Source organism: Rhea pennata, chromosome 2 (genome assembly GCF_028389875.1).
Source record: "Rhea pennata isolate bPtePen1 chromosome 2, bPtePen1.pri, whole genome shotgun sequence".
NCBI lineage: Eukaryota > Metazoa > Chordata > Aves > Rheiformes > Rheidae > Rhea > Rhea pennata.
This window is the reverse complement of record NC_084664.1, coordinates 4,743,579-4,763,853: the sequence shown is the minus strand read 5'-3', so window position 1 is coordinate 4,763,853 and position 20,275 is coordinate 4,743,579.

The following is a 20,275-nucleotide window of genomic DNA, read 5'->3' as shown; positions in this document are numbered from 1 at the left end:
TTTTTCATGCACTTATAAAGAACAAGTCTTCAGGACCATAGGGAGTTGTCTTCTTCATCTCCTCTTATAAGACAGGATTAACTTCACTGAAGCTTGTCAGATTTGTCTAACTTGTTTTTTAAAATCCTAAAATCTAGTGAAAGAATGGTGAAAAAAGCTGTCAGTTGTGTTTCTTCCTACCTATTAATTCCTGCTGGATGGGTTCCAGCTATGTCTGTCCATATGATGTCAGGGAAACAGAAGGAGAAATTTTTAGGGACCCAGGATCAATGAAAAAGTCATATTTGGCTGGCTGCAGAAGGCAATTAATTTCATGGCTTCCCAACTCTCAATTTCCAACTACCTTGGTAGTCTCAAAAGATAGCTAATTCAAATAAGCTTTAATACAAATGTTCTAGATAAACACACTAACCCTCATAAAGAGGGTTTCATTATAATGAAAGACATCAGAGAACCTGGAAATTGGACACTCAAATATTGAGTAACGGTGAAGACACGCTAGACATGCTATACCATGCAACTGCATGTTCTGCAGGTTGTTGTGTTTGTCTCAAAATGTAAACAACATTATTAGAGACAAGCTAATTTTTTTGGAGCAATTTGACAAAGCAAGTCTACCTGATGTCTAATTATAGTGGATTCAGTCTGCTGTCTTAGCAATGTGGACAGACATAGCAACATCTCAGTGCTTTTTTTTTTTTTTTTTTTTTTTTTTTTTTTATAAAATCTCCTTTTTGCATTAAGCAAATAGATAGAGTCTTGACATATAAAACAGATATGAAAAGTTATGAGTCCAGGCACTGCTTTCTGTTATGAAATACATATTTTTTTCAATCCACTAAGTTCCAGAGGAATTATCTCTTTTTTACATGCAAAGCAAATGAAGTGCAGAAGAACAATGTGAACTCTCCAAAATCACCCAGCAATTCATGGCAGAGCTGGCAAATGAGCCCAGGCCTCCAGACTGCTACCGCCTTCCTTCACAGTCTTCAGCTGTTTCTCTAGTGAGACTATTAACTCATTGCAGTGTTGCAAACCTATTGGATGACCCAGGCTCTGAATCCCAAACCATGTTTTGTCAATAAGTCACTGCAGTACTATTGACTGAACTTTAAATGAATGTCTGTACGAACCTGCTTCTAAAAGCTTATAGAGGAAAAGACATCCAGGTTGACAAGCTGGAGAAAGTTCACTGAAGGCCAACATCTAAAACACAGAATTCAGAAGTGGAAAGGTCTGTTAGGGAATACAAATCCATGTCCCTGGTAGTGCAGTATTTTTCCTTACTTAGTTATAGTTTGTTATATGGTTCTAAAAATTTTCAAATATTAGATTGTTGCCTCACATTCCCTTGCAGCCACTATTCTGGTAAGCAGGACATTTTACCTCACAATTCACTCCTTTCTACGATTCATTTGCTTTCTCCTTTCATGTAGTTCTTCCTAAATTTCCTCTATTTTGTCAATATTATTAAGTGAAACACTTTGGATGTCTCAGGGGAAAGGATAAATCCAGTTAGATCTTTTAATCTTGGCAATGGAACAAAATAATATATAATTTATATTTACTTCTCCAGAGAAAAGTGTTCTGTCATTTCTCCTTTTACACTTGGAAAGTACCTCCATGTGACCAGGCTTGAAGAACATCTGGATGGAGACATGGACACAGCAGCAATCCATGAGTGTTTTAAGATTTTAGCAACAGGGAGACAAATGAATTAGTTAGGGCAGTGTTATCATTATCTTTAGGTTTTCGCTAATCATATCTAAAAACTTACCAAAAGGAAGATCTCTGATCCTGTAAGTAAACAAATCAGGGAGAAGTGCATGTCCCAAAGAGCTTCTATAGTATTGTTAATTGATTTATTTTATGACTTTGGGATCCAACCTCTAGAAAACCTCTCTTTACTTTTCTTTCCTAGGACATCAAGAAAGGTTTTGAAATTCACAGGTCTGGGCCCAGCACCAGAAGGAAAGCTTGTGCTCTCTAGGCTCTGTTTAACATATTGATTAAATCTCCTTTGACTAAACACCCATCACGCGGAGAGGCATCCACATCTTGGTTCATAAATTCTGCAATCTTAAATTTAGATATTTTGATAATCAAATTGAATCTTACCCCAAGTTACAAGTTGTCATACGCGCTTCTTTGCATCCAAAAAATATTTTAACTCTTCAAGCTAAATTACAGAGTCAGTCTCCTCTTTGATTTTATTACACACTGCTACTAAGTTCCCACCATGGACAAAGGAGATACATCATTCAAAGAAAACAGAAAAATGTCCAGCTTTTCTTGGGGAACGTCTGAAGAGCGTAGTAAGAAATACTCCAATTATAAAGGCTTCTTGGAAAGTGGAGAATGCAGCTGGTTATTGAAATGTGCATCTGTATGCACTCTGACAAATTCCCTTGTCCTACCTATTCAGACTATTGGGTTTGTTTTTTTCTAGATGGGAAACCATGCTGACTGGCACCTCTTGGGTGTTGGTGCTTTCAACTATAAAGGTGATAGTGATGCATTAAGTGCAATCAAATAGTAGAAACTTCTGTTAATGTGTGTCCTCGAAGGAACTGCAGTCCCAAAGGTTAGTCCCACACTGTGTTGTGCCTTCAGGAATCACCTACATCTGTGCCAGTTAGTAATGAAGTATTTTACTCCCACCTTTCACTCAATTAGCATAGGTTTTCATAAATCCAAAAGGTTAAATGCACAACAGAATCAGCTTTTTTTTCTTTTTTTTAATGTGGGGCAAGCTATACCCAGTCTGAAGAAAATTTTTAAAAAGTCTGCGTAAGAGATTGAAATTTCTTCCATATCTGGCCTCCAAATTTCCACATAGGAGCAAAGGTGAAAGGATTTCCAAACTTACATACATCTCAGCAATTTTTGCACCATTTCTCAACCGGAAATTTTGCAATGTGGCAGAAAGAAAAACCAAAAACAACAACAACAACAACAATTCTCATCCACTTGTATACTTCTGTCCCCAGGGTGTATGGTTAGTGGGAAAAGGAAGCACCAGCACACCTACTGCTGCATAATGTTTCTGCCCTAGTAGCTGGTCTTTTCGTGGGTTTTATCCAGGTAGATCACAGGCCAGTTTGTTTTCTATGGTTGTAGTCTTGTTTTCAGTCAAAGCTGCAATTGTTCAACGCCTCCCAACATCTGGTTATGTCATGATACATGCTGTTGATGTTTATATGTTTACTGGTGAAATAGACTCAAACTAGTATCTAGAGGGTTACCTAAAATGATTTATCCTATAGTAGCAAGATGAAATGACTTATGACATGAGATACACAAAGCTGGCAGGTTGTAGGGGACTTTTTGACCTAATACATATTGCCTAATGTTCTTAGATTTTGAATAGACATCTCAGCCATAAAAATTTATTCATTCAAGAAAAATGAGTTTGTTGAGAAAGTAACTGGACAGATCATCTTCTTATACAATCATGAATTTCTAGAGTGTGAGATTAAGACAGACCCACAGTCATGCAGATTTGGGTATCAGTATGCACCCTGTTTGTTGGAAATGCATTCTTCCACAGAAAGATTTCTACTGAACTGGGTCAAGTTCTCTCCAGAAAGAGACCTTCTACCTTACAGTGCGTGTTACAGTTTCAGGAGTGTGCTGCATCACTACAGTCTCAGGATCTATATTCAAAGTTATGTCATCTGACTGGAGATGATGTGATGACTAAGCTTACATTTGTAGTCACTGTCTCCTTACACATTTTCTGAGGTCTTTAGGGTGCACAGAGAGTGAGTAGGCAATTTTCTGCAAGCATATTTTAAGTTCCATATCACCACATTCTGATCACGTTCAAACCTGCTTCCATAGCAACATCTAAAAATATTGTTCACTATTAAAAATAATGAAGAACTTTAGATACTTAACACATGTAATTCTCCATTTGTAACAAACAATGTAGTCAGCCCTGTGATAAGAGCCAAATTTTGTTAATCCTGCCTTTGGCTTCAAAGAAATTTAAATAACTTCCCAGATAGTTTCTCTGACAAAATTGTCCTTATGCAGTGACAAGGACCTTTTGAATCTTGAAGAACCTCCTCCCCTAGTACCACTAGAACCCTATAAGAAATGAAAAAGTTGAATACTTCTAAAACTAAGAGACAAATGCTCTTCCCGTTGAAGTCAATAGTAGGTCTCCACACCTAAGATCAACGGGGTTGAGAAGGGTGGAGAGGACATGAAATGCACACAAACGGTAGTCCAGTTGTTCTCGATGGCAGGCAATATTGTTCAGATCAATCAGATCAAAGTTTGTAGCTGTTGTACAGAAAGTACAAAGGAGTAGAAAACCTGCAGTTCGGAAACAGGCAGAAGTGGACCCCATGCGAGTATCAGTTACAGAACTTGAAGAGGAAAAATAGATGAGAAAATATTGGCAAAATCTTGAATTTGAGCTCAGAGATTTTAGTAAATATTCTCCTTTTTAATTTTTAGCTACACTTCTCTTTCTTTAGGGTATATAATTTGAAATCGAGACAAAGTCCTGCAGCAGAGCAGTTTGAGAAGACAGTTGTGTTTAGAGTTTTGCTCTCACTTCAAAGCTGACTGCTTGAAAGAGAAGGTTGGACCAGATGACCTCCAGAGGGACCTTCCAACATACATTATTCTATGATTCTGTTGCACACATTATTCTTGTTTCTGCTCCAAAGCCCAGAGGTGAATGGGATTGTTCTGAAAAGAAATGTTTCAATTTGGAAGTTTTTAGGAACAATCTCCTGAGATGGAATAAAGTTTGTTGCTTAAGAGCAACACATGTCTCTGTACAATCATCTGTGTTTGTTCTTTTCTACTCACCAAAGATTTTGATTTAATGATCTTAAGCAGAGGGGCTTGACCAGATAACCTTTTAAGTTTCATAATTCTGTTCAGTAGATAATTTCTCAAAGTGAGCTAGACACATTAATGACAGTCAAGTGTATTTATAGCTGTCTTCAATCTTGATTATGTGGACAATTCAGTCATGCAAAAGGACAAGCTGTTAAAATGAATGTAAAAATGTACTATAAAATGCAAAATTTAAGATAAATATCCAGAAATGCTTCCAAAAGACAAGATCTGTTACACTACTGAATGATCTTAACAGGAAGCTAATAAAAGACTTATAGATTTGAGAAGTTGAAGCATGCTGTCCTTAAAAAACTACTGTTAGAACTTGTGGTGTGGTCAAAACGGCCTAGTAATATTTTCTGTAGAGATCTGTGCTTTATGCTGTGGCTCTGTAGTAGAATTATCTGAAGATGAGATGTTGTTCTATATTGGTCCTTAATAAGCCAGGATATGAGAAGACTTTGGAAGAAAGTGGTTTTAGGACAGAAACAGTGTATATGATCACACCCTCTCTTCAAGAAAGAGTGTGTTTTCAAGGCAGCTCAGACTTACAACACAAATTGATACAGTTTCTACTGAAACTTTTATAAAAGCAAAACATTTCAAGTTATTGAAACTGAGAGATAGTGCTAAAAATGCATAGTTTCCTAAGGCAATGCATATTTTTGAAATGTAGCACCTTAAGATTACCTGAAATTCACCCCGAAAATCCATCACTACACTATTCCTAGTTCCTCTTAAGAGTCTGCTCTGTATTTTCACAACCTTTTTTTACAAAACCTTCAGTATCTCTCATGTCTGTCATCTCTGTAGAGCAATACCTTCCCATTATCTCCATCTCCTCAAGTGCCCTCAGACCTTGCATTATATTTTTGACTCCCATGTCTCACCTACTTACCTTTTTCAGCAGATGGGCAGGACACCACAGAGCTGGTGGGCAGCCTGAACGTTGGGCCATAGCGAATGTGTCAAATCTCCACCACTGGCAGATGAAAGAAAGAGTGTTGGAGGCTATGTGCAATTCCTGTGTTATGTGTCATACTGATCTCTTGTAGGACTGTAACATCTCTTAGATTCTGTTACTCTGTCAAATTTGTCTCAAACTGGCCATTAGTAGGTGCAAATGGATTCAAATAAAGGCAGACAAACAATATGGTTGCACACTCCCTATTTCTTCATAAAACTAAGTCATCCCTCGCCCACATAAATACATGTGCACACATACAGATTTCTTTTTCACTAAGATTGCTCCAACAGCTGTCTAGTAATAAGTAGGTCAATGGTAAGTTGTGATTACTTTTGCAAGCTGGTTTAAAAATGTTCGTCTTGCTCATATGAGCTAAAATATCCCATTAATTTTGTAATCTCACCCTCTCTATTCATTTCTCCCAGTGCAATCTACAACTTCGCTTTATTTCATCCATCTGTTACTTCTTAAAAGGTCTTTATGGCAAGGACAGTAATTGTTTACATCTCTATACTGCATCTGTCACAGTAGGTCTCCAAACCGGAAAATGCCTCAGGCTAGTACCTCAGTATTCAGCAAGATGCTAAGCATAACTTCTGAGAGTATAAGGCTCTTTTGAATATTTTCAGAACTTGACCTCTAAGAATTTGTCAGTGACATCTTATGAAGCAATTCATGCAGAGGTGCTATGACAAGTATTTTTTTTTTCTTTTCTTTATTTTTTTTTCAAAACCAAGCACACCAAATCTGGCACCTCTGAGTATAAGGAAGACTTGCTCGACAGCAATGAACTTAAGTCTGCCACGCTTAGCAGACACTCTGCTATGTCTCTTACACTGATCACGAGCCAGGCTAGGAAGCAAGGAATAAATATTTCCGACATGCCTGGAGACACAATGTTCAGAAAGCTTTGTTTGTCAGGTTTTATAGATTTGCAGAACAGTCAGTCCTACTGCTGTGCTGTTGTCAGTTATTGATATTATCATTTAATACACTTCATTAATGAGTGGAACCACAACTTTAATCAACACTAGACAAACAAATGACAAAAAAAAAAGGGGGGGGATAAACAGCTCACTGGAAGGTGAATTCTCTTATACTTAGGCTGTCCACTTCTCATGGGGTACCCAACATTCAAAAGTCTATAACAGTGTATGAATAAAACTATCACATTAGAAAAATGATCAGATGAACAAATAGTAGGTAGATAGAAGAGGAAAGAAATATATACCTGGGTAGAACATTTGTGCAGTATTTTAAGTAGTGGATTTGTCTAGTGAGCCATTACCGTGGCTGTATGGAAGCAAAACAGGATTTCCAGTTTATAAGAATGAGTGGGGTCTACTTTTGCGTTTATAATATATTTTTGAAGTGTTGGTGCCCTCAGGTAATTTGTCGCTCAAATTTGTTGCCTGTGGCTTTATTTTGAGACAGGATGAAGTGGTGCTCACACAGATTACTCTGTTGCATGTTAGCAACCACACTGTGGTGAATGTGGCTTTTCTGGACATTTTCAGCTGGAGACGCTCTTACTAAGGTCTACTTGCTGTAGAAAATGGTGATTTTTCATCTATTAACCAAGTGTCTATCAATCAAAGTAATTTTGTCTAAATAAGCTTGGTTGCCTTTGATGCTGTGTTTCATGTTTCTTCATATCTCCATTTTCTCTATGGAAAATTCTTGTGTGACAGACTACATACGTCAGAATATATATCACAACAACAGACTCCTAGGGTGCATAGTAGTTCCTCTCATCATGAGTCAGAAAGCACGTTTTAGCCAGTGAAGTGAATTATTACTCTTTAAGTAAAAACTTTTTTTTTTTGAATTACATAGGCTCAAGAAATATGCCAATACATATTTTCTAGAGAACAGTGGAGCATAGAGTACAGAGCTATTTGACCCATTGGGCAGACTTCATATGAATTTTCTCTCACACAGCAAAGATTGATACTAGCCTCTGCAGAAAAACGTGGAGAAAGGAAAGACCAGAAAGCAAGTCCAGATGGATAAATTCATATCCAACAGTTTAAACAAGGGCACAGATTTTAGTTTATTAAAGTAAAACGCTAACCAACTTACTAGATGAGGAGTGAACCTACTTGATATGTTGCGTGATAACTCCAAGAAGATTTGTGGTCCAGTTCCCATCTTTTCCACAGACTTCCTCTACGACCTTGAGGAGTTCTCTTACCTCTGCTGTGGAGACATTTTAATCACTGGATTTCTTTTTGTCCTGAAAACCATAGGCTAAATTAAAGTCTGAGATCTTACTCCACGTCTAGACAAAGAAAGAAGTCAAGGAACCTTTCAGACTAGACAAACACTCATAGCCAATCTCTGTGTGCCCGAATAATCAAATTCCTTTCTGCTTAATTTTCTTATGTATATAAAAGGTCCCCCCTCACAAAAAGTAAATAGGCTAGCTGACTGGAAAACTAAGAAATCTGATTAGAAATATGTTTAGAGATAAGCTGAGTAATCGCTTACATAAGAATAAATGCAAACAGCATTTGTGACCTGCAAATTTCCAAGTTTCTTCCTTTTTCCTTCAGAAATATAAGTATTTAATTTATTTGACAAGTGTGTCATCATAGCTACTCTGTTCTTAGACTAGTTATTCTTTTGGATTACGTGTTGGATTATGTAACTGGGAAGGGCAGAAATCACTCAGATGATTCCTGCTGGACGTGATTCTACTGCGGTAAACTGTCCCTGTTTCAGTCTAAAGTGTGGGTACTCTTAATTTGGAGTATAGATATGAACCTGCACTTGAAATGTATTTGGAATTGAAATAGAGAGGAAAAGTGCCTCAACATATACATCTAAAATATACTGTGAAAATTCCTTTTCATTCAAGAAAGATGACAATTGTGTAAGAATCCTGATCAATACATCCCAAACTCGTTACAGGCATCATAATCTTTGGCTGGAGAATTTGAAATCACTCATAACGGCCTGATTTTAAAAGGTTGGGTGTTTTGAATCCCTTGAAAGAATCTCAAGATATGTAGAAGGAGGCTGGTGTAGGCTTCCAAAATCAGTATCTGTCTTTTAAAACCCTGGCCAAGTAGGAAATGGTGGGAGTCAGGCAAGCACCTTCAGAGTACAGCTTCTTATCATCTCTCATTTCTCACTATCATGTCTTTAACAATGATGAAATGAAAATATTTTATGGAAATACTATTAATGGATCATTGTTCAGCTACGGCTGTGTGCAAATGTTTATGAGTAGGCTTTTCTTGGCATGTTTAGTATGTCTGTCTATAATAATTCTATGAGATCTTGAAGTAATTTTCAGCACATCATTTCCCAAGTCATCCATTTCTGACATTTAAAACATTCTGGTACTGTACAATGCCATCATTGTTTAATGTAGCACATTGTGAAGTATCTTTTATTTTAAGCAGCATTTCAATATTCTTCTTTCAAAAATATCGTTCGTAGCTTAGAAATAAACACTTAAAGTAAGCAAAAGGGAAAACTTCAGACTCAGGAAATCAACAGCAATTGTGTTTGTTGCCTTAGTAGAAGTAATATTATTTATCACATTTGGATGCATTTTCTTTTGCCAGGAAACTTCCAGGCGGTTGGGTATAGATAGGCTGAAATGATCTTTTTAATTCCAAACAGAAGAAATACATTACTCTTCCATTTGCTTCAGGATGATGCTTGAAAATAATGAAGCTGAAAGTTCATTACTGGAAACAATCACTTCTACCATGCAGCCAAGATTTTGTCCCTGTTTGTAAATCTGTTGTAACTTTACTTACATCATTGTGGAATAAAGTGACTTGTGTTCATAAACAACATTGATACAAATCACCTGGCGTTCTCACACTCATTTGTTGCTTTTGCTTAAGTTGAATTTTCTGCATTTAAATTTGTGCCCATTGTCTCTCATTCTGAGATATTTCCAGCCTACTTTAACTCCTGTGCTTGGATAGAAGCTCATCATATCTCTGGTGACTCAGAATCTCAGAATCACAGAATGGGTAAGGTTGGAAGGGACCTCTGCAGATCATCTAGTCCAACCCCCCTGCTCAAGCAGGGTCACCTAGAGCATGGTAGACAGGGTTGCATCCAGCCAGGCCTTGAAGATCTCCAGAGAAGGAGACTCCACAACCTCTCTGGCAACCTGTTCTAGCTGCAAGTTCACCAAAATCTGGGAACAATTTATGTTCACGGATTGGGGGGAAATTAATGTTATTTTTGATTGCTTGGAGATGAGAGATGGTTAATTTTTTTTTTCCATTTTATTTTCCCTTAAAACAGCAGAAACAGATCACAGCAACAACAGACTGGAGAACTTATGTTGACCGAGCAGTTGGCTGGTCCTCATTATAGGAGAAGAGATGGAAAGGTAACGCTCTGGAAACCAAACCTGAAGACAGAAATAGTGATTTTAAAATGGAAACAAGGACTTCTGAGGCATGAGAAGAGAGAGAAAAGGACAAACAAAATGCCTAGGATGCTGGAGACATGGTTCCTAGGGATGACAGAGAGGAAGCAGATAGATCTTTGAGCAGGGACTATGTCAAAGGAGTGCTACACAACCTGTGCACCAAAAAGCCCCTGTGAGTCATACCTACTTTCTCTTCAAATACACTCAGATTCCTGCTTCTCATCTTCTGAACCAGCTGAGCAGGAGCCAGATTCCTTGCTGGACTGTGATCTGCTCTGGGGAAATAAAACCTGCTGAGAAACAAGGGCTATTTCATAAAAATTTGTCCTTGACTGACATTCTGGGATACTATCTTTGCCACAAGAGCTCTGTGACGAATTTCCTTCTCTCAGCATACAATGGAAAATTTTTCCATTTCTCTACTTCTTCAAGTTGATTTGGAGGAGGGATGAGTGGGTGGATACTCTCCAGTCTTTGAAATGTAACCTAGTATAATTTTTTAAGTTAATCAAAATGCTTTTAGGTTTACAGTTTTGTAACTTAAAACAGTGTGATGTTTTCCTACACTGTTATAAAATCAGAATCTAAACATAAGCTATTTATAAAACTTTACTTAAAAAGAACACAGAAACTCTTGCAAAGAATATCAAAACCTCTGCATGAAACATTGAAAAAAATTATTGACTCACTATCTCCTATATTTTACATTAAGTTCAGTAATCACAATCCAGACTTCTCACATGCTCAGATACTCTGTTCTAGTGCACAGTGCATTTCTGAGTAGTTACCATTTTTTTTACAGAGGCTGTTTTTGTAGCTTCTCAAAACGCTCAGCAGCTCTGCCCACATCCACCTCCAGGCTCCACCTCCTTTCCATCTGTGTGACTCTCTTCCTTTCTTGGAGGACAATCATATAAAGCAATGGTGACCAGAACTGTTAGAAGTAAATATTTCTCAGCAGCCTCCATCCTTGACATCAAAGTCCTCAGCCTGCTCTTCAGCCTTCTGCAGCCTGAGCAGTCAGCGTCACCTCTCCACAGGGACTGAGTAAATGCTGACATTTGCATGAGCTAGTCAGCCTACACTCCCTTGCAGTCAATGCTTATCAAGTCCACAGAGCCGATATTTGGGACGTGGTTCATCTCCTTCTGGAGCGAACCATTTGTAGTACCTGTGCACAGGAGGAAAGCGAGGTACTGAACTGAAATGCCGAGCGCTCACCTCGAAACCTTGCAGTGATGTGCGGCTGTGGAAGGACCTTACACAGCAGTGTGTTCGGTCCACACTCCGGCGCTTGCAAGTATTGTGGCTGGCTTAATGCAACAATGTAGAAAAAGGAAATTTAAGCGCAGATCTATCCAAGAAATATGCCTTTTTTTTTTTTTTGTTTTTCCTCCTTAATTATTCTCTGTGTTAGGGCTTCCTTCCGTGAGAAAGGAGATGTCTGAGAGCAGGGACAGGGCAGACGTAAAACATTTCCCTTATGTAACAGCTGCTTTACATTTTCAGGGAATTTTAACCTGCTGGTAGGCTGAGGTCTGCCAAGAAGTGTTTGCAGGTTGTTTTTATTATATCAGCCTGCTGGAATGAAATCAGGTGCAAGATACTGACATGCTCTATCTGGAGATGATCATTCAGACAGATCCAGCTGCAATCTTTCTATTCACTAGTGTCTAGTTCCCTCTTTCAGATAGGAAACCATGCGAAGACAGGAACTTTCGGACTCTCACATTGGCTCCAGCAAAATCTCCATCTATAATTACAATAATTTGACCACCATTTGTTTTTTATTTCTTGAGGAACAGAAAAGAGGCTCTGAAAGTCTGCTACTGTTGCTTACTCGAAAGAGTTTTTTTTTTTTTTTTAAAAAAAAGACAATTACAGAGAAACAGCATTTGGAAGAATGAATATTATTTTCTGCTAAGAAGGTATTTGCAATAAAATTCTTTAACTTTGTGTCATTGATTAGCATATCAAAAGTCCTGAGCCTATTTCTCTAAAGTTATTAAATTGACTGAGACTGAATGCTCTTCTAATAAACTTCAGTTCAAGTCAGTGGCATTAAAAAAATGAGCAGTCAACTTGACAGCCAACTTGACCTATGGACTCTTCTAATTTTTTTTATTATTTTTTATTTGCTCATTGACTGTTTATTTATATGAGAATTTGTGGTGAATCTTGTAGTGAAATGTTATATTTTTTGGCACTGAAATAAAAATATAGATCAAAACTTATGTATTCTGATTTCTATTGACACCTGTCGGATGGATGGGTGATCAGAACCTCTGAGAAGGTTTTTCCTCAACAATAAGTCACTGAAAATGATTTTTCCTTGTTCAGAAGATAAGGCCAAGTTAAATAGTTCATTGATAGTTTACAGTCAAAGCCTTCAGCCACAGGTGATACTATAGCAATTAAGACAACAACGACTTAGAGCCATGTAGTTTTGGAGGGTATATTGCACCTCAGAGAAGACCCCGTGGAAGCACGCGTTTGATACTGCAGCCTACACCTTTGTTTTTTGCTACCCTACAGAGGATGTGACCGCATTGACGTATACCACATTCTCTTTACACAAGTTAGGGATTCCCAACAGGATCTGTGTTTCAATTTGAACCTGATTTGAACTTTTTTTCCTTTTCTTTCTGATAAGTGAGAGGAAGATGTGGAAGAGAACAGCAGTTGGGCTGCCACGTTTGTGCATGGAGGTGAAACACTTGGAAAGTGCTTATGTGAATCATTCCCTCCCCCCAATACACATACACTCATATTCTTGAAAACTATAGTATTTGCTATACTGTGACCCGAATTTCCACTCCATTTGGACACAGAGATGTTTTTCACGATGCTTTAAGTCACTCAGATGGTTCTCATTTCTGTTTGTTGTTTTCTTGTCTGTTCATTTTCTAGCTCACGGGGACATTATATATGCAAAGACATTTCCCAGTACTCCGTTCTGAATCTTAGATTTTGGAATTGGAGTTTTCCTAAAGACTTTATGAATGCAGAGATAAGAAAGACTAATGAACAGCAGTGGGGAAAAAAATAGTAGGAATGTCAGAAGCTATTAGACTTACTGACCCAAAAGCTCAGCAGGAGCAAATCTGGCACAATGCCATACAATGAATGTGAAATCTTTGGAGCTGTTCGTATTTACACAGCCTGAGAATCTGACTTGCAGACTCTACTAGTAATTTTAAGTTTCTTTATATTTAAAACCTTGACTTTTCTGAACAGTGCAAAAGAATTCGATCATATATTTTCATAGAAGATGGTTGCTTTGGGTTTGACATTATTGTTACCAGCAAATATACATCCATGTCATATTTCTGGGGATGTGAGCAATATATGTCAAGATAGTTTTAATTTTTTTTTTTAAAAAAAATAATAATTATAGATAGAGATTCCAAGAAATAATGGTACAGAGGCAAGAGAATAAACTTATTATTATTATGAATCATGCACCAATAATGATAATTAATTATTTTTATGAATAATCTATTAAATCACCCAATTACCTGATCTTAACATCTGAAAATACTATAAACCTGAATTTGGAGGCCACAGGGAACCACTATTACCATCTGTCTGATCAGCACAGGAATTGCAAATAAATCTTGATTCTTTACTTATGACCAGTTTGGAATCTGCCATTTAAATATACAGCCAGGGTGGAGCTCAGCTGCCAAAAACAGTTATCTAGTGCCATTTCATACATGATTCAATATCCCACATATCTGCACTGAGCTTAGAGATGTAGCACAGGATGCATAGGAGACCAATTCCTTTCCACAGTGGCAACCGGAGGTCCAGGTGAGATCTCCTGGGACACTTCTGGTACTACAAACTCTTTTCAGTTGTCCCATGTGACAGGACAAGAGGCAATGGGCAGAAATTGAAGCACGGGAAGTTCTGCCTGACTGTGAGGGGAAATTTCTTCCCTGTGAGAGTGACGGAGCACTGGACCAGGTTGCCCAGAGAGGTTGTGGAGTCTCCTTCTCTGGAGATCTTCAAGGCCCACCTGGATGCAACCCTGTCTACCATGCTCTAGGTGACCCTGCTGAGCAGGGGGGTTGGACTAGATGATCTCCAGAGGTCCCTTCCAACCTTACTGATTCTATGATGCTAGGCACCTCTGTTTAGACAACTGAATCTCACCCTTGGTTGTGTCTTAACAAGCCCTAGAGATGGAGAATCCCACCCTCTCACTGTACTCTCCTCCGCTTGTTATTTAGCCTTTAAAATAGTTTCTTTTATTAAATTTGGTATGGATAATAATAACAGAACAACTATTCATTTAGTGTGACTGCAGTTGGTTTCTAAATATTACGTACCTGAGAGAGGAGAGAAAGAAAAGTCTGACAGTATCCTGGGACTGGGATTTTTATGATTTAATAGTGACTCTAGTTACTCTTGCTAGATAAATATAGTATACGCTGGCCTCCCTCATACCAAGGTTAGCTGCTACCGTCCCATTATTAGAAAATGGGAGGCAGAAGGATCACGACTTAATATCAGAACAAAGACATCAATAACAAAACTGATACTCCGACAGCACGGATAATTCACCCGGAGCGGAGAAGTTTTTGCAAGAAGGAGACGCGAAGCCATGAATTTTGGGTCAGTTTACTCTCGCTCCTCTCTTGGCTAGCTGCTGAGAGCAAAGCGGCGGGGAGGGCCGGTGCTGTGCGAGTGGGGCGCGAGGGTTTCAGTGGGGAGCTCGTGCTGCCGTTTCGGAGGCACTTTACGGTACGGCGGCGGCTCCCGAGGACTCAGCGAGCGGTAGGGTTACGGCTGCTGTGCGTGTTACGTCTCTCTCCAGAGCGTCTCTGTTGAACATCATTTTTACATGCTGTATATTGTCAAAGAGAAATGCCCTCTAATGGCTGCTCAGATGTTTTCTTTTTTGCTTACACATATTGCTATCTTCCTTTCTCCCTCTTCCCTCCCCCAGACCCCATCTCCTCCCCCGCTTCATCTGTAAAAACAACTATGTTAGCGATCAATTATCCCAAACCATTAAATCATCAGCAGTACTCACAGCTGTAAAAACATCTGCATTACAGGCTCTGCTCCTTCCTAAGAGACAGAGATGTAATTGATTCTCTCATCCTGGCATAATTGTGCAGCTTCTGGTTTGTGTTACGTTGGGAAAGCGGGCGAGGGAGGCGGGAGGGAGGCATCTCGCCTCGCTCTAAACTGAGACCTGTTCACCTAGGCACGAAACTTCCACCCCGCGGCCCTTGCCTTCCCTCTCAACTCCAGAAATGATTTTGCTGCCAGTAAACCAGGTGTTCACGTGCTCCAAGGAAGGGTGGGATTCCTGCATGAGAGAAGCAGCTGCATAGCTGTCATAGGAGCGGTTCCCTGAAAAAAAAAAAAAAAAAAAAAAAAAAAAGTTCTTCCCTCCCAGGAGTTGCCTTAATGGCAAAACTAATCACCACTGCTACCGAACATGGAGGAGAAACAAAGCCTGTCTTTCTAGCAGCCCTCCTCTGGGAGATATTCCAGATTAAATGTGCTGGTTAAAAAGGATTGTCGCAGATATTGGGGTAACGCAGCGATGAGCCAGGCCAAAGGACGGACGGTCTGTGCATGAGTCTTCTCCTTTTGCACAGCTTCTTTGAAGTCGGTGGGTTCGTCCATCACAAGCCCACAGAGATGGAAAATTAATAACACTTCCTCTCTTTTATAGCAAAAGTGGGAAGACTACTGGTTTTGAGAGCCATCACCTTCACTATTACCTTCACTAAAGTCTCATGACTGTTTTCGGCACCTGTGTTACCAACACATTTTTTCTCTTTTGTGCTGTCTTGACTGGTTGTCAAGAGCAGAGGTGTGCAGAAGTATTTCCATTTATGACGGGCTTGACTGTACAGCTCGGTGGTGCACAATTACTTACCCGATTCTTCCATCGTCTTTGAGATCCCTTGTTGAAAGATGTAATTCCCAAGATGAGGAAATGTTCCTTAAACTGTCCTAATTTAACTAGGACAACCATACATGTGAAAGAGCAAAGTGTTGTCACCAAGTGCAAGTATCTGATTTAGGAAACTCACGTTAATGGATTTTTCTTGCTAAGGACCAAATTCAGTTCTGAAAAGTCTCTCATATCAGAAAAACATGTGGTCTTTGTTCTGTAGAAGGGTGAACATTCATTGCACGTGCATAAAATATTCAGATTGGGTACACTATGACGGCAGTGCCCATGACCACGTCACAAGGGCCCTTCCAGAGCAGAGAGCACAGGTCCGATCCCCCAGAGCATCGCAAATGCCGATAGTCATCTGCGTGTGGGAACTGCATGGATCCTGCGCAGATCGAAGAAAGATTAAGTAATGAAGTGCTGATACCACTCTTCATAAGTGGGAACAACTAATGACAAATAACGCATTCCAGGACATTCATCAGCAGACTAAAATTTGAAAAAAAAAAAGGCATACTTCTTAAATCTGAGTAAAATTTGGACCGATGCTTTAATTATGTTTAATTTTTTAAAGTTGCATATTTCTAAAAAAAATCTTTTTTTTTTTAGGTGAGGCCACTTTAAGAAATATACTTTTTTTTACACAGTGAGGTATGAAAATCTTTCGAAATCATAGTTATCAGTAAAAATAGAATTAATGTTAATAATAGATAATGAAGATTTAAGGAGTTTATGATGTGAGCAGTAAATAAGATGATATATCTTAGGAATGTAATATTTCTATTTTTTCTATATTTAACAAACAACTATAAATTCCCCAAACACAACATATTAAGGGTTTTTTTTTTCTCCCTTGACTGAACTGCAAGAACACTTATCCACCCATTTTTACTTCTAGAACAAATTTAATGTGCATTAATTCAGATTTGATTTCATATTCTCCAGAAAAACATAGAAGCTCCACACAGAGAAAACTGACATTAATTCTGTCTTTTTTACACTTCAGTATGAGATGTTTCCAATAAGCACAATGCTAAACTATATACTAAAAAATTCACAGATTTACTGTGAAAGCTAAGGAGATTTTAGTTACTTAAATATTTAATGATTTCCTATAGCACATGAAGTAACCACCTACTCAAGCGATGTCTTCAATAGTATCTGCACACCTGTGCAGTCCCTGTAGATCTTCCTTCAGGGGCTGTAGGAAAAGCAAAAGGGGATTTTTTGCAAGCCACCACATGGACAATATTAGTTTTACCTTCATTTTCTTGACCCAGTCTCTTTGTTTTGATTCTCTCTGTGCATTAAAAATTATATTGCTGACAGAATAATCACCTGTAATTGATGAACAAAAACATTTTTTGTATTGTGATAAACCCTCTGAGCAGAGCATTAAACTCAGAATAACCCATGGTATTTCTGCAAAGGCACCTCGTGAAAACCCGTGCCATCAGATTGTGCCATTTTATCAGGATGTAACAGTGTTCTCATTGCTAAAATGTCATCTTTATTGTGTCCCTTGACTTATTCCAGGATTTTCAGAGTTTTGTTAAAGTGTAATAAAGTCATACTATGGGACAGCTTCTCACATGGCAGTGGTCAAAGCATCATCATTTCAAACAATTAAAACATCGGTGCCTTGGGCAAGGAGCAAGAGATGCAGGTTGAAATTGGAGTTTCTTCTTTTTGTTGTACATGGATCATTGACTTTGAAGTTTCATCCCCAAAACAGAGGAAAATGGCTAACATCCATCGATGTTTCTTCCTTTGCATAGCTGCCCTCAGCTGACAGCTATCCTTCCTACCTACAATGGCTGGATGCAGCTTTCAGGCTCCATCGGCATCGACCAATAGTCCACTGCTCACCCCCTGGTTCACACCATCATTGCTCATTGCTCCTCCTAGTTTGCATCTTCAGAGACAGGAAATCGTGTCTAAGCACAACTGGGAGGGGGATGAGTGAAAGAACAGAGAAGTTCAAAACACCCAAGCTGTGCCACTATGGTCAAAAAAACAAAGCAAGTCAATGACTTTCCAGATTAGGTGGAAATTACTTTTGAAAGATTTTGCAAGGCTCTGTCTTTAAATATTTACCATTTATTCCATGCTTCTTGCCTGGCAGAGTGGTGGACTCACGTATGAGTGAGAACATGGAAGGAGGCCTTCAAGTGGGTTTTTCATCTGCGATCATGTCCCCGGTGCTCTGATAGTGTAATTCGATTCCACTGAAATCAATGTCCTACGCTGATTGCTGTCTGCTGAGGACCTGAATCCTAAATTACGTATTGAACACAGCTCTCCAGGATGGTGAGGCTAATGCACTAAACGCTCTGTCATCCACTTCTGCCAGAAGACAGCAAAGTGCCTTACCCTGTTGATTAGCATTCAGCCAGGATTCCCATCCGGCCCTACAGATGCGAATGATTCATCTGAGAGAAAACAAAACCTTTTTAGAGTTATAATTCACTCTGGCTACAGAGTTACTTCCCTGTGTCAAGCAGCATGCAAGTCTTGTTTAATATTTCTGTAGAGTATTCCTCCCTCAGTATGCTGTGTACACATTAACTAAACTGTGCTAACATTTTTCTCTTTTCCTCATATGTGAGGTTTCTCTGATTCCACCCAGAAATAAGTGATAAAATCGTGAGAGCCAAAGGTGCAGGCAAGAAGAGTTTGACTGAATTATGTGTGAAAATGTGATTGTCCACACATGACATTGCACTGAGTTGTACGAAGGGTGACTGGTACACCCTTCGGAAATGGAGCATGGAGCAAAACACCCTGAAAATTTGCTAGCAGTTGCACATCTAATGGACGCTCTTTCACATCCAAGGTGACTTCAGTCCTTATTCTGTTTTGCTGTTTCTTTACATATCTAAAAGTGTAATAGAAATCTTCCCAATATATCTGAGCAGTCTCAAAAACTCTTTCTGCCCTATCTCTTTAACTTTGGATCCACCCAATCTCCCCTCTCATACCACTTCTTCAGTTTTAGACTTTTGTTTCTTACCTTGATGTCCTCCAGTTATTCCAAAATTGAATTTGTACTTGTAAGTCAGGAGCTGAGTCTCCATCCAAGCATTTTTCAGAGCATCTCCTGAAATTCTCACAATTGCATTTTCCAATTGACTACGTAATTCAGGATCAGCAATGGGATACCCTTTCTGGAGCAAAAGAAATCCCTCTTAGCAGTGTAAAGCATTTCGCGTCAGTGTTCCACAAGCAAAGGTTTAGATCCATAATGACACAGAAGGACTTAACTCCCCCTTATTTCAGTGGACAATGGTGTTGCTACAGTAGGTAGCAGTGGAACGAGACATTAAACCCCGTGGGCGGAGTTGTGGGTTTGGCCCACCGACCCAACCTCACTGGCACATAGCACAGCCCAGAATCAGACCTCTGAAATCCCCAAGCAATAAACACCACAGCCCACACTGAGGGCACCTTCTGATGCAAACCTAGGCTGTGCTGGCCATCCTTCTTGGCTTCCCACTGTGGTGGGGTGATTCAGAGCACCTCTATACCTGAATCATCTAGGGAACCAGACACGAAACTGCAGCTGCAGCTTTAGCAGAAAGGGACGGCCATAAATGTAAAGGTATAGAAAGCATAAAGGCTTCATTTCCCTTTCAGTTACACAGCTACACGATGTTGTAAATTGTTTATTATACCCTTAAGCTTTTCAAATGATGTTAAAAAATTAAACCCTGGAGACTTAGAATAAGAAGGAAGGGAATGAAGATGGATGTTTTCTGTCCAAGAAGTGATTGAATATGCAATCTCTAATGCTTTTGCACTAGAGCAAACAACATTTCATGGAATATGTACTCCATGGAAATTTTCAGGGTTTAGGGATTTACTTATTTTCTAGAATAAACTTCAGTGCATCTGCAAGTCAAATATTGAAATATTCCTTGGTGGGATGTATAAGACAAATATGCACTGAGCACAAATTAGTTCTGAAATAAAGTATATCCTTATGTAAATATTAAATATTAGATTTTCTGACAGTTTAAAAGGAGCACTTGTTTACTGTGCTATGTTTGTTTACGATATTTTTAATGCAAAAATTATGAAAAAAAATATAGCTTTGACTAGTGTGAAAAAAGGTGTT